Source organism: Xenia sp. Carnegie-2017, unplaced genomic scaffold (assembly GCF_021976095.1).
Source record: "Xenia sp. Carnegie-2017 unplaced genomic scaffold, XeniaSp_v1 HiC_scaffold_14, whole genome shotgun sequence".
In the NCBI taxonomy this organism is placed as follows: Eukaryota; Metazoa; Cnidaria; class Anthozoa; order Malacalcyonacea; family Xeniidae; genus Xenia; species Xenia sp. Carnegie-2017.
The window spans coordinates 4008681-4022772 of record NW_025813447.1 but is presented as its reverse complement, the minus strand read 5'-3'; the positions used below and the strand labels follow the sequence as shown (position 1 = coordinate 4022772).

General features: G+C 32.4%; 1 long non-coding RNA gene across 1 annotated transcript; it reads left to right on the top strand.

Annotated features, from left to right (window-relative positions):
* Positions 1 to 5: 5 nt before the first annotated feature.
* LOC124434499 lies at positions 6 to 2313 on the top strand. The gene is made up of 7 exons (XR_006944790.1): positions 6 to 111; positions 260 to 313; positions 381 to 422; positions 688 to 827; positions 1168 to 1232; positions 1743 to 1844; positions 2067 to 2313. It is a non-coding gene; the product is annotated as an uncharacterized LOC124434499 (long non-coding RNA).
* The last annotated feature ends 11779 nt before the right edge of the window (positions 2314 to 14092 follow it).

Here is a 14092-nt window from a genome sequence, read left to right as displayed (position 1 = left end):
GCTTCGCTCGCATGTATACAATGGCTGCAGCTTTTACAGCAAAATTTCATGATTTTGTGGTTTCATATCTCCGGTATAATTTTGATTGGAGCTTTCAAACTTTGGAATATGGTTTGTAAAAATAAAATCTTTCATTTGATAAAAAGTTTTTTTGGGATCTGACTTCCCCTTTAAATACTATTTGGAATTCATTTTTAAAATATTACAACAATATTACATAGTATTGCATAATATTACATAAAATTACATAATATTGCAGACAATAAGAGAGACATTGATGGTCGGGCCTGGAATTGTTGCTACAATGTCAATGGTAAAAATGTGATGTTTTTTATTCGGTAAGTCTTCCTGTAACCTTATGAATCGTTTTATTACAACAGGACGGTGGACTTCAGCTCCAGAAGCTAGCATCACACGACAAGGTGAAATCAATATTGAATAGACAACATGAACATTTTATTAGATATCTAAAGAGGGCAATGGTGTGTTTTATACAATTGAATGGACAACATGAACATTTGACTAGATACGTAGAAAAGGCAACCATGAATTTTATAACATTAAATACAAAACATGAACATATGATTAGATATCTAGAGAAGATAATCGTGTGCTTTATATTATTGATTTATAGTATCATGCCTTCCAAGAAAAAAGTTCTTAATTGAAATTTTTATATTTTTTTAGTTAGTCTGGATTATATGGGCGATGTCTTTTTATATTTCTCAGATGAATGATGGTGATGGAATAAGCATTTATGAAGCCGTGAAACAGCAAAGTATTTTAATCTCTATAAGATTGGTTAGTGACTTCTCTACAGATATGTGGTATGTTGTTTCTAGCTTATTGTATACAGCAAACATCGCCTGTGTCGTAACACATTACTATCACATCATAATACCACTAAACGTTCATATAATACACTATATCCTGATATATATTATGCCATTCCACCCGTGCATACTTAATTACTACAGCTTATCCTCATATTTCATGCCATTCCTTCCGTGAATACCCACATAAAACATTATAGCTCATACATCATGTTACGACCCATGTATGAATTTTTCAGAAAACGAAGATGTCATACTAACTACGATCATGTATCCGACAAGAACTTGGCAAAATGCTACTTTGGTTTTAATGAAGTGCTTTGGTGTGTTTTAGCTCGATTTGTGAGACTCATTTTTCCCAGATTTGACATTTTGTGAGATCTTCTTGATCCAATGCAGGTGCATTTTACATTTATTAATTGCTGTAGTATATTTTTTAAATATATTAATTCTTATAGCATAATCTTTTTAAACTAATTAGCTGTTGTGGTATATTTTTAAACTGTGTAAGTTTTAATAGGTTGAAGTATAAAATATTGTATAAAGCTTTAAATGCTTACTTAACGTATAGTATTTTATTGGACTGGAAATTAGTCTTAATTAATTTGGAGCCATGTTTCATTGGATTGTACGCACCACATAAACGTAAGAGATTTTAAGTTCTTGAAAAACCTAAGCAGTAAATTTTTATACATTCTCAACAAGTATGAACTTGAAAATTTTAATTGGCTTTGTGGAGTTTACAATTATGTAGCAGCTTACAATGCATGTGGAAATCTTTGATGTGAAGTTAGGAAAGTATGGATGGAGGTGGATGATTGCTCTTTGTAATACTGTAGACTTTATTGTGAATATTTCATGATTTAGTACATGCACAATTCGCAATAATTAATAAATGTACTTTTGCAGGTCCAGGTTCTCGCAAAGTTTTCCTTTGAAAGTCACGTAAAATGTTATCCAAGCTGAGAGCAAAAAGGCGACAAAAACAATAACAATGAAGATATTGAAATGGTATGTTTCATATTGAATCGATAGTAAATAATATCATACTGCAGACATACGTAGTCTGTGATGATCTGTAATGGAGGAAAGGAGAAGAAAGTTAATCAATTGCGTTGCCAAATATTTTCCAGCCTTATCAATCATCATTGCATTCAAACACGTTTTTCGTAATGATGTAGGACTTACCTTTATAATTCAGCTTTTCTTTATTTATATTTTTCACGAATCAAGTCCAACCACTGGAGTTGATCCTTTGTCACGGGAAATGTTGAAGAAGTATGTTATTTATGCGAAAGATAAAATAAATAAAAGGTTAAATGATATGGATGAAGATAAAAGAGTATTTGCTTACTCGAGACGCAAATCTATGGTAATTATGGGCGTGATAATTTGGTCAATAGGCTACGGTAGTTGAAATCATGATCTGTGTAACTATACATTTTAAGGTGGTTCTCTCAATAAACTATGGTATATGTAACTATACGTTGTTGGTTTTTTCTCGAAATGAGCTACGTAGACATAAAAGTACTCATAAAAGTAAACATAAAGGAGAACACAAAAATAGACTTGAATATAGTCACTAAGTTACACATAAAACATAAAAATAGACATAAACGCACCCAAAAGATAACGTAGACATAAAGGTAGACAAGAAGGTAGACAAAAAGGTAGACAAAAGGTAGACATAAAGGTAGACATAAAGGTTAACATAAAGGTAGACATAAAGGTAGACATAAAGGTAGACATAAAGGTAGACTGAAAGGTAGACATAAAAGTAGACATAAAGGTAGACATAAAGGTAAACATAAAGGTAGACATAAAAGTAGACATAAAGGTGAACATAAAGGTAGACATAAAAGTAGACATAAAGATAAACATAAAGATATACATTAAGGTAGACATAAAGGTAGACATGCATAAAGGTAGATATAAAGGTAGACATAAATGAAAACATAAAGATAGTCACAATTTTTTCAGGTTTATGAGACAATTGCTTAAATTGTCCAACAAAGTGCGAAGATCATATCTTCATTTAATTTCAAACACCGCACTGCATAAAACATTCATATAACATTCGTTTCACGAGAAAACATGAGCCCAACAAAATTGACCTGCTCACCACTGTGTGACTTCATAGCTCAGTTGGTCAGAGCACTGCACCGGCACCGCAGAGATCATGGGTTCGATTCCCGTTGAGTCACCTGATTTTTTCAGGCTTATGAGACAATTGCTTAAATTGTCCAACAAAGTGCGAAGATCATATCTTCATTTAATTTCAAACACCGCACTGCATAAAACATTCATAAGACTATTATTCATGCATTTTCACAAATTTTGACATTTTTTCTCACAAAAACTATAATTCATGCATTTTTACAAAATTTTACAAATTTTCACACAAAGACTATAATTCACGCATTTTTCACACATTTTTACAAATTTTCACACAAAGACTATAATTTATGCATTTTCACACATTTTTTACAAATTTTCACACAAGACTATAATTTATGCATTTTCACAAATTTTCAAACTTTTTCCAACAAGGACTATAATTCATCCACTTCCACAAATTTTTGATTTTTTTCACACAAAGACTATAATTTATGCATTTTCACATTTTTACAAATTTTCACACCAAGACTATTATTCATGCATTTTCACAAATTTTGACATTTTTTCTCACAAAAACTATAATTCATGCATTTTTACAAATTTTTACAAATTTTCACACAAAGACTATAATTCACGCATTTTTCACACATTTTTACAAATTTTCACACAAAGACAATAATTCATGCACTTTCACAAATTTTTAAACTTTTTCGCACAAAGACAAAAATTCATGTATTTTAACAAATTTTCGCATTTTTTCACACAAAGACTATAATTCAAGCATTTTTACAAATTTTCTTTGGTTTTCACACATAGACTAAAATTCATGCATTTTCTGAAATTTTCATACTTTTTCACAAAAAGACTATGATTCATGAATTTTCAAAAATTTTAACATTTTTACATGCAAAGAGTATAATTTTTGAATTTTCACACATTTTTACTCCTTTTCACAAAATGACTATAATTCACGCATTTTCATGCATTTTTACAAAGTTTGACACAAAGACTATTATTCATGCATTTTTACAAATTTTGACAGTCTTTCACGAAAAGACTATAATTCACACATTTTCACACAAAAGACAATAATTGAAGCATTGACTCACGTATTTCAAAAAAAGACAATAATTGAAGCATTTTCACACCAAAGACAATAATTCATGCATTTTCACAAAAAAGGCTATGAACGAAACCTAATTCATTTTTGTTCTATTAAATCTTGAAGGAAATACATTCCATTGACGAGAGCTTTGCCTAGTAATGTAAATTAAATTTATAATTTGTATGCATGCTTCATTTTTTTACATAAATAAAATAGGTTGTTTTATGCATTTGTAAGTCCTAAAGTTTCGGCTACAATAGATCACTGCATTTGCATCCCTTTTTTTCGCAAAACAGAAAAATATACATTTCATTATCCATTTAATTCTTTAAATAAGGAAATATTGATCATCGTTCTGCCAAAGCAACTTAAGGATGTTTTTCTCGATGTCTAACCAAACACATGTGCATTAATGTTTAAGAAATTCCGCTTTATTTAAGGTACCAGATTATAACCACTAATTTTTTGTTAATTCCATAGCGTTGTGAAGCTTCTTATGAAAAAATAAACCAGCACTGATACACTTGTTAAGTAGATTTTTTTGGCTCACTTCGTTTAATTTAAGGAAACGATTGCGAACACTGTAGTTATGTATAGACCACACATATATTGTGCAGGATAAAACTATTATAATAACGAATTGTTTTGTTATGTTGAAGGAGCTATAATACAACTTTCAAATCTTAATGTGCTGCTGTCTTATGCGTTTTACAATCTGTCGAGCTCTGTTGTCTTAAGGAATTAATCATTTTATTGTTAATTGCTAGCCATTGTCTTTTTTGTGTTTTGCACCCTCATTGTGTACACTGTGCAAAAGTGTAAACACAACTTAGAGCCTAGAGTTTTGAATTCAAATTGTACTTTCGAAATATAATAATGATACGGCGGAAAGGAGGAGTCGAAAATTGAGTATCTTCATAAAGATTAAGCCATCTTGGACATATTAATTGTAATGACTAATGAGTAACAGTCAGGTAAGAGGTGCTTCTTTGAGAACCGTTGTAATGGATCCATAATGTCGTTACATGCACTCACATTGACTAATGTCTTTACGTCCCTTTTAGAGATCTTGAAAAATAAATTATCTGTACCTTAAATCAATTAACATGGAAATGATTTGCGATGTTTCAAAAAGGCAAGTGTGTATTTTGTGAAGATTGGTTTTATCCGTTTAGAAATGTCAAATGCCCTGACTGTGTTCGATATACATTTACAAAGCATGCAAATGACGACAAAGATGCTGTAACGTGAATCTTGAGCTGGCAAAAACCTATGGAATGAAATGGAATTTAACGGATATTTCTGTGGTACAATTGATTTATCTTGAATTGTTCCTCAGGTTGTTTAACGTCGCAAACACAGAACTGTTAATGTAAATCAAGCTGCATTCAAAAGAATGGATCTCGTTTTCTTTATTGAAATCAACAATTTTCCAGTAAAATTACGTCTAGAAACGATGAAGGTGATTTGTCTTAGTTAAAGACTATCTCATGTAAAGTTTGCTTTTCGGCTTTTCCTCCACCTCACGCTGAAGAACTTCCAACAACACTGAGTGGGGAAAGTGACAAAGTCAAATTGTTGGCATTGAGGAATTTTTAGTTTTTTCAAAAAATTCGTGCACAACACGCAACAGTTTTAAAAAAAAATTATCAAGGTCCTTCAAAAGACAAGCAGCTCGCACGAGAAGAAAAAAACTTTCCAGCCTATGTAGATGCTACCCGATGAAGAGCTAGACCAAAAGCATATTAAAGATAATGCTTCATTGGATTTTTCCTCTTTTAAAGAATCTAGTCAATCGGGAGATATGGACAAATGTATAACAAAAAACTCAATATAAGGTTGGTGCACTATGATATTTATATAGGCTATGCTTCAGATTCATGTAAATTACTCAATAAATCTATTTTGTATGATAGGATTGATGAAGAAACCATGTAGTATTCATAATGAGTCAGTGTTTTTTTGTCTATCACCTTCTTAAAACTCTTATGTTCATGTGAAGCACAAATTCGTACCAAATGTTTGAAGGGAATTTCACACATGAAGTATAGCCAACCTTCGATTTTGAGAAAGCATCCAGCTGATAATGTGATGACAAACATTAGTATTCTATCATCTTATTCTTAATTATACTTACTGTGTACATCTGTAGCACATAAACTTAATTTCTTATAATAATATAATTAGACAGGCATAACTTGAAATAATTTCATCTTTTCGGGCAAAGAAGTAGGCAGCAGCAATACGAAGGAATTTGATGGTGCAAAAAGTGCATTTGAATTTCTAAAGAAATGTACTCATTCGACATTTTTTAATATTGATATTAAATTGGATATTTTTAAAACAAGCTCTCACCATGGTTTTTCATGGAATTTCAATGTATTGCATTGATTGCGACCGCTTGTCTATTTTGAGGAGAGACTCGAACAATTATTAATACGTCCCCCATGAATCAAGCAAAATACTTTAATAAAAGATTAACTCCAGTTAAGGCATGTGATAAAAATAGTGATTTACATGAATTTTGCATGCAATGGAAACAATTTTATTAAGTCATACAAGCAGGGGCGTAACTATTGGGGTATGTGGGTGTTACACCCCCAAAATATGAAAACAGTGCTTTTTCGGGACAATTTGCTGTCAAGTTGCAGGGCAAACTCAAGGTAGGAAAATATTTTTTACATGAAGAACAATAACATAGACGTAGCTCAAAATAGCAATAACAAACAAGCACGAACAAAGCAGGTGCTCTCTTTAGAAAATGCCCAAGTTTAATTTTATTTTTGTGATATCATTTTCAAGTATGATTGTGAGAAAGACGAAGAATCTGGAAGTGTGGATACAAAAGTTTGGCAATCATCTCACCATTGGATACGCTATTAAACAGCATTATTGGATACGTGCCCCAAAAATTTGTTTTGTCCACTCCTCAATATAGTTCTCCAATTTTATTTATGCATAGAACAGTTTTTAGGGTCTCCCAGTCGGTTAATTTAAAGCATTTTTTAAGATTGAGAGCACCCCCACCCTGAGTCACTCTGCTACAGCCACACTTACATTGATCTTTTCTTTGATCTAAATGCATGGAAAAAGATTACAGCAAAGGCATATCTTTACCTTACATTGCAATGATAAAACATTGTAGTGAAGGCATTGCAAAAGGACTGGACATGGCACACATGCGAAACATTATGATCATGTTTGAGTTTAACTCCACCAAAAATTATTGTTAAATTTTGACAAATTTTTACGTATTCTATAGAGAAATAAATTACGTGTAAGATCTTCTTAATATGTATGTCAATCAAACAAGAGCAGTGGCGTGTCTCGGGTGAGTGAAAACAAGTTACTCCGGCTCTTCCTGCATATATTTACATTTACAAACAACTTATTTAAAACTCTATAGGCAAAATTTTCTTCTGTTGGAAATTCATTACAAATAGCAATGGTCTGAAGGTATAGTTTGACTTTTAAATTGAGCAGTTAGAAGTCATTTTGAACACATTGCTAGAGCTGCAACTCCCCAAGAGTTAAAAGTAAATACACAACCCTGAACGGTTTAACATTTATTCAGGCCAATACTGAAAAAAATAAGTGCTCACGATGATTTTAAGTTTGTTGTACTTTGCAGTAGTGCCAATTAAAATTTCCAGATTTTTAATTAATTTTGTCATTTACCAATTTGTGTTTTCGTGGTATAGCTTGTTTTTCCCGTCGGTCGCGTTTTAGAAAAATCCATATTGTACCTTAAGAACTTCTATTGATTTCATGATTTGCATCGGCCCTTTGAAGTAACTATCAACATTACCGATTGACGTCATGAAATCACACCATAAGAACGCCATGGCTAGACGGAATCTAATTATGATTACATCAATTATTATTGCATATTCTAAAAATCATTTAATTGCATCCCCATTAGCTCCAAAGTATTGTGTTTGGTGAGCATGTGAAAAGAGTAAGAGTTATTTCAAGATGTTTTGATAAAATAAGCAAAACAATATCATGAAATTTTGTTTCATGCTTTTCTGGCGCGGTGTGATGGCAGAAAAATGAAAAACATGGCCTGTTGCGTGTCGTAGTCCTGTGACGATTTTAATCGTACGAAAGACAAGTAGTTTATGCTTTCTTGGGACAAAAGCACAAACCAAAAATCATCCAGACCAGATATAGTCTATTGCCTCGAAAGAAAAAGTAGTTTCCTCTTTATATGTAACGTATTTATTTAATAACGTTTTTGAAATAATGCGCAGTCAAAGATGTTATACCAGACAGTTGACTCAACAATCAATACAAGCGTTAGCGGTGAGAGTGACATTAAGATGACTCTTCACAATCTTTATTTGAAATTAGAACTATATTAAAAGGCGAAAGTAGATGTTATTAGAGAAGTTGTTCCAAAACCATCGCCAGAGAATCAGAGCATAATTTTCTAAATTCTCTAGAATTCATGTTATTATTGGAGAAACTTTATCAACACTTAAATCTATTTAATTTAAAATCCAAAATAGAAACATCTAAAATGTTACACGTTACCTAAAGTTGTTGTAGTTTGCTGCTATTTATTCGTACATAGAAAAGTAATACAAATTGGAAGTAAAACAACTAATCACATAACGCACACCTCCATTCCAAACCTACTCTAATGTGTTGCACTACACCAACATTTATATGAACATAGCAATCAATTAATTTTGCCCTATTTGTAATCATAGCAAATATTCATTTACAAATATACTATAATCATCCTAAAGACTTTGTATGAAACAACACCATATTGGTCACACTCAATAGAATGACGACTTAAATTATTACATAGCTATATCGTATAATCCAAAAAGCCTGGAGAAAGTGACGTCCGTTTTTATTTTGAAAGATTTGTTCATTTGGCCCATCAGCCATTCCAATTTTCTTCGTCGTGGGTTTTTCACTTTGGATAAGTCGGGATTTCAGTTTATCTTACAAAGAGACAAAAGTATACATACCTAATAAATATAATTTTGGAATTGGGTAGATATACATATGAAATATGCGATGTTTCAAAGCAGAACCTTATTCTTTGTTGTCTGTATATGATAAGTATTGTTAAAATATATAACTCAATGAAGAAGACAATGAAAGAGACTGTAAAAATGTTAGAATACCCGAAAATGTTAATATACAGTTATATACTGCTACAAATGGCGTGTCAGCCAGTCGGTAAAAAAATTAAACGTTGTTTTGTATACACACACTCGCTTTCAGGAATGAATTTTTGCTAATTTTTGAATTTCAAAGTAAGATATAAGGATCATAATTAAGAGGTCACCTGTTTTACAAACGAGAGATACGGTTAGAATCAACTAATTTCCGTATTGTATTCTAGAAAATATTGAGACTTAAATTCCCGAAGTCTTTGTTGTTTGTAGTCTTAAACTTGAACAAAATACTTTATCAACATGCAAGCGATAAGCAAATTTGTTTGTCTGCTTTATTGTCTGTATCAGGCACGGAAACTTTAGATACTAGGATATTTTGCATGCTCACACAAATTAGTTGTTTCATATCACCAATTAAACTATATAATGAATGAATAGTATTATAAAGCATGAATACTTTATTCACAAAAATAAGTTTTGTTGATTGGTTTATCAATCTCAAAAGAAGACTGTTTATAGATAAGAAGATTCATAATTTGGATTCTATAGAAGTACTTACAATCCTCGATGTTTAATGAGACCAGGTACTCGTGTGTTTCTGTCGTACATAATTTCGGTGATTATAAAGAGTAGCGCGAGTTTCCTATTTTATAAATAGCAGCAATTAAAATGTAGGCTTTGGAAAACAAACACCTCTGTCACCTCCATTGTAAGGAATCGTATTAAGAACGAGCAAAGTTGGGTTTTTTTTGAAATATTGGAAGTCAAATTTGAAGCTAGCCATAATGTCTGTATGATAAAAGAAGGAATATGCAATTGAGATGCATCCTAAATATGTAGTTACCCGTTACGGCTATTGATTGTGAAAAATATTCGGCATGTTTGTGTCTGTATTTAAGTAGTTGTCATTATTAGACTAAGAAAAATTTAGAACATCAATGATTAAAATGTTCGAATTAAAGCAAACTGTGAACAGAACAAATACAAACACCGCCGTCGTAAGATCTTAAATGTTGAAGAGGCACAACTTTTTCCTGAACAATGTTTACAATCAAGGATATATCAAGGAATGCTAGCTACATTCAAGGAGATTTTAGAGGTGCGTAATACTTGTGTCGGCTGTTCTTTTCCAGAGTTACAGCTACTTTTACGGACAAAACTTTAATTTTTTCATAAATAAACGTGTTGAGCATGGTCTAATTAAACTATCGAAAGACTTATAAAATTGTCAATAGTACAACTAAATGATGATCGTCCAGGTTAATAAAGTCCTAAGAAGGAATTTGTTGATTGACGTTTATAGTAGTCATCTTCAGAGTCAAAGAACTCTTGAACTCTGAACTTTGACTCTGAAGATGACTACCGCTAAGGTTGTCGAAACGTCAGTCAACAACAACAAAAACAGTCCTTCTCAGGACTTTATTAACCTGGACGATCATCATTTACAAACATATAACGATACTCCCGGGTTCAAACCATTTACTTTAGTACAACTAAAATTCGACTGTTTTATTTAACTATCTCATTTTTATTATAGCTTTACAAGTATAAAATGAGGCAATGGATAACGTCATGTTTTAGTGAGTTATTGTTGTACTGAATGTCTTCCCATAACGGAAGCTAAGGTATTGTCTGATTAATCGATTTGAACTTGACATCATTTAATTTCGACAAAGCAGGACCAGTTTGGACAATAAAGACGAGATTTTCATGAAAATAGCTTAATGTCATAATGAGTAACATTTATGAAATGAGATTCGACTGTTACGTACGAATTTTTGGAAAATTTGATTAATGTTCTCGGGCAGATACAGTTATCAAACTTGTGTTTACTTGCGGTTGTTTAGGATTTATGAAATTAGTTAGCTATAGAAATGTTTCTTCAGAAACATCATATTACGATTTCTACTCGCTCGACAGCGAAAATTGTTTTATAGAACTGCAGCAATAAAGTAGAAACTCACACAGCTTCAATCGTTCATAATTAAATTCCAGGTGTTAATATAAACCAAGCGGCAAAATACTCAAGTCATTCAGCGAAACATGTAATAAAAATAATTTTCACTCGCCACGAAAACATTGAGAGCAATTGCAAAGCCTGAGCACAAGCCAACCACAGTGAACAAGAATCCCAATGTAGGTTGGTTTCAACCACATAATTGCACATGATAACGACAGTTGTCTAAACATTAACTTTTCATCAAGTAACAAATCGCCATCCACCCATGGTACGACCTTAAAACTTCTGAATCGATATAACATAAGAACAGAAAGCTTGGTATCATTAATGATAAGTCAAATGTTATGACATAACCATTTATTTGAAAGCTTTGAAAAATTAATTAAATTCATGATATAGCTAAAGGAATCTATTATTTTCCTTGTAAAGGATTTGGTTGGTTAGCGCTTTGTTGATGCGTAAAAATACCAGAATCGAGTCATTTCATTGACTACGTTAATGAAAGAGATTCCTCAAGATCTGGTGTTGAATCTGCCAGACAGATATTGCCCAATTTTTGATAGTTTTGTTCTCATTCAGCAGTTTCGATAAAAACATTGCAATAAACGAGGCAAAAGTTATATACTTTAAAAAAGCCTGTTGTGAGAGGAGGTTTATTTGGCGTCAAAAAATCATCTGAAAGATTAGCCCATTAATTGATGTTCAGGTCATACGTTTACTCTATTACAGTGTTGGCATTTTCTTAGACTAAGACAATCTAAATTATTTCTTCATAAATCAGTCTGCACTAATTCCTGTCCCACATGTCAAACAGCATGATGACAGTCCTCGCTTTAACAAAGAAGTGCCACTAGTTGCGTGGTGCTTAAAAAATCTTAGACTCTAAAAACTGTAGACTGATAGCTACACTGTCTCTTAGCCGAAACTCGAAATCAAGAAAATTTCGTGCAAACTTTAGACCAAGCGGATACAAGATGTATTTGAAACTTCAAGGCGAGACATATTACTGTTTATTTGCTGTCCCTTTATTGAGGCATAATAATTTGTAATGATTGTTTTCGAGTGAAATATAAAGGATTGCAAAGTGCTGCACTGAGTGAAATTTATGTCTGGTCACAAATATTTACTGAATGACAGCTTTTAGAAATTCTATTAAACTTTCAATTTGGAATAATTAGTGCACATGGGGCAAAATAGGAATTTTTATCGGTGCGCCTTTCAGAAAGACCCTTTTCCCCCTCCTCCCTCACACACATCAAACACAATTTTGGTCAACTTTCTTAAAATAAGTCTCAAAATATGCCTTCTTTTCACATCGTGCTTGTTTTTATAACTTTCATATAGAAATAACTTTCTTGATCGTACCGGTTAAGAAAAATAAATAAATATTGTCTTGAAAAACTTGCTTGAATTTATGTGAATGAAAGTGATGAAAAGAGGGAGTGGTTATTCAAATCATTTAAAATTAAGACTCCATCACTTTTTAATATTCAGGAGATAGACAGAAAAATGGTCTCAACAGAAAAGAAAATTGCCATATTGTCGTTCGATGGTGGAGGAAGTAAAGGTGTGATGGAACTGAAGATTTTGGATGACATATTCCGATTAGCAACGATTGTGTCAACGAATCCTGAAAGGGTAGACTACCTTGTGAACGAAGACAATGATAAAAATGAAGTGCATTTCTTAGAAGATGAAAGCGTTCGAGAGCGTCTGATCAAGGACATGGAAGCAGTTAAGGATCCCATTCATCCCACAGATGTTTACGATATGATAGTTGGTACCAGTACAGGAAGTTTGATTGCATTTGGTTTAGTTGGAGGAAATAAAGTTGGAAACGACCATCATGAAAGGAAACGGATGACTATTGAGGAATGTATTCAGATGTATTGTGCAAAAACTAAGATGATATTCAAGAAGTCATGGTTGCACAACTTTTTCTCTCACGTACCTGGGTTATCCCACATTCCAATAGTACCGTATTCACAAGAAAACGTTAAGGACACACTGTATAATCAATTTGGTGATTGCAGCTTAAGTGATGTAGGTGGAGAGCATCCTTTGAAACACAAATTGTTGGCATTGAGGAATTTTTAGTTTTTTCAAAAAATTCGTGCACAACAGGCAACAGTTTTAAACAAAAATATCAAGGTCCTTCAAAAGACAAGCAGCTCGCACGAGAAGAGAAAAACTTGCCAGCCTATGTAGATGCTACCCGATGAAGAGCTAGACCAAAAGCATATTAAAGATAATGCTTCATTGAATTTTTTCTCTTTTAAAGAATCTAGTCAATCGGGAGATATGGACAAATGTATAACAAAAAACTCAATATAAGGTTGGTGCGCTATGATATTTATATAGGCTATGCTTCAGATTTATGTAAATTACTTAATAAATCTATTTTGTATGATAGGATTGATGAAGAAACCATGTAGTATTCATAATGAGTCAGTGTTTTTTTGTCTATCATCTTCTTAAAACTCTTATGTTCATGTGAAGCACAAATTCGTACCAAATGTTCGAAGGGGATTTCACATATGAAGTATAGCCAACCTTCGATTTTGAGAAAGCATCCAGCTGATAATGTTATGACAAACATTAGTATTCTATCATCTTATTCTTAATTGTACTTACTGTGTACATCTGTAGCACATAGACTTAATTTCTTATAATAATATAATTAGACAGGCATAACATGAAGGTATTTCATCTTTACGGGCAAACGAAGTAGACAGCAGCAATACGATGGAATTTGATGGTGCAAAAAGTGCATTTGAATTTCTAAAGAAATGTATTCATTGGACATGTTTATCATCCAAAAGCTATTGCTACATGAATAAAACTCAACTCAAGGATACTAAACATTTTAATGGCAATTGGCATGATGAGCTGGAAACACGAAAATGGATTCTCATTAGTATGTGTTTCTCCCCATCTA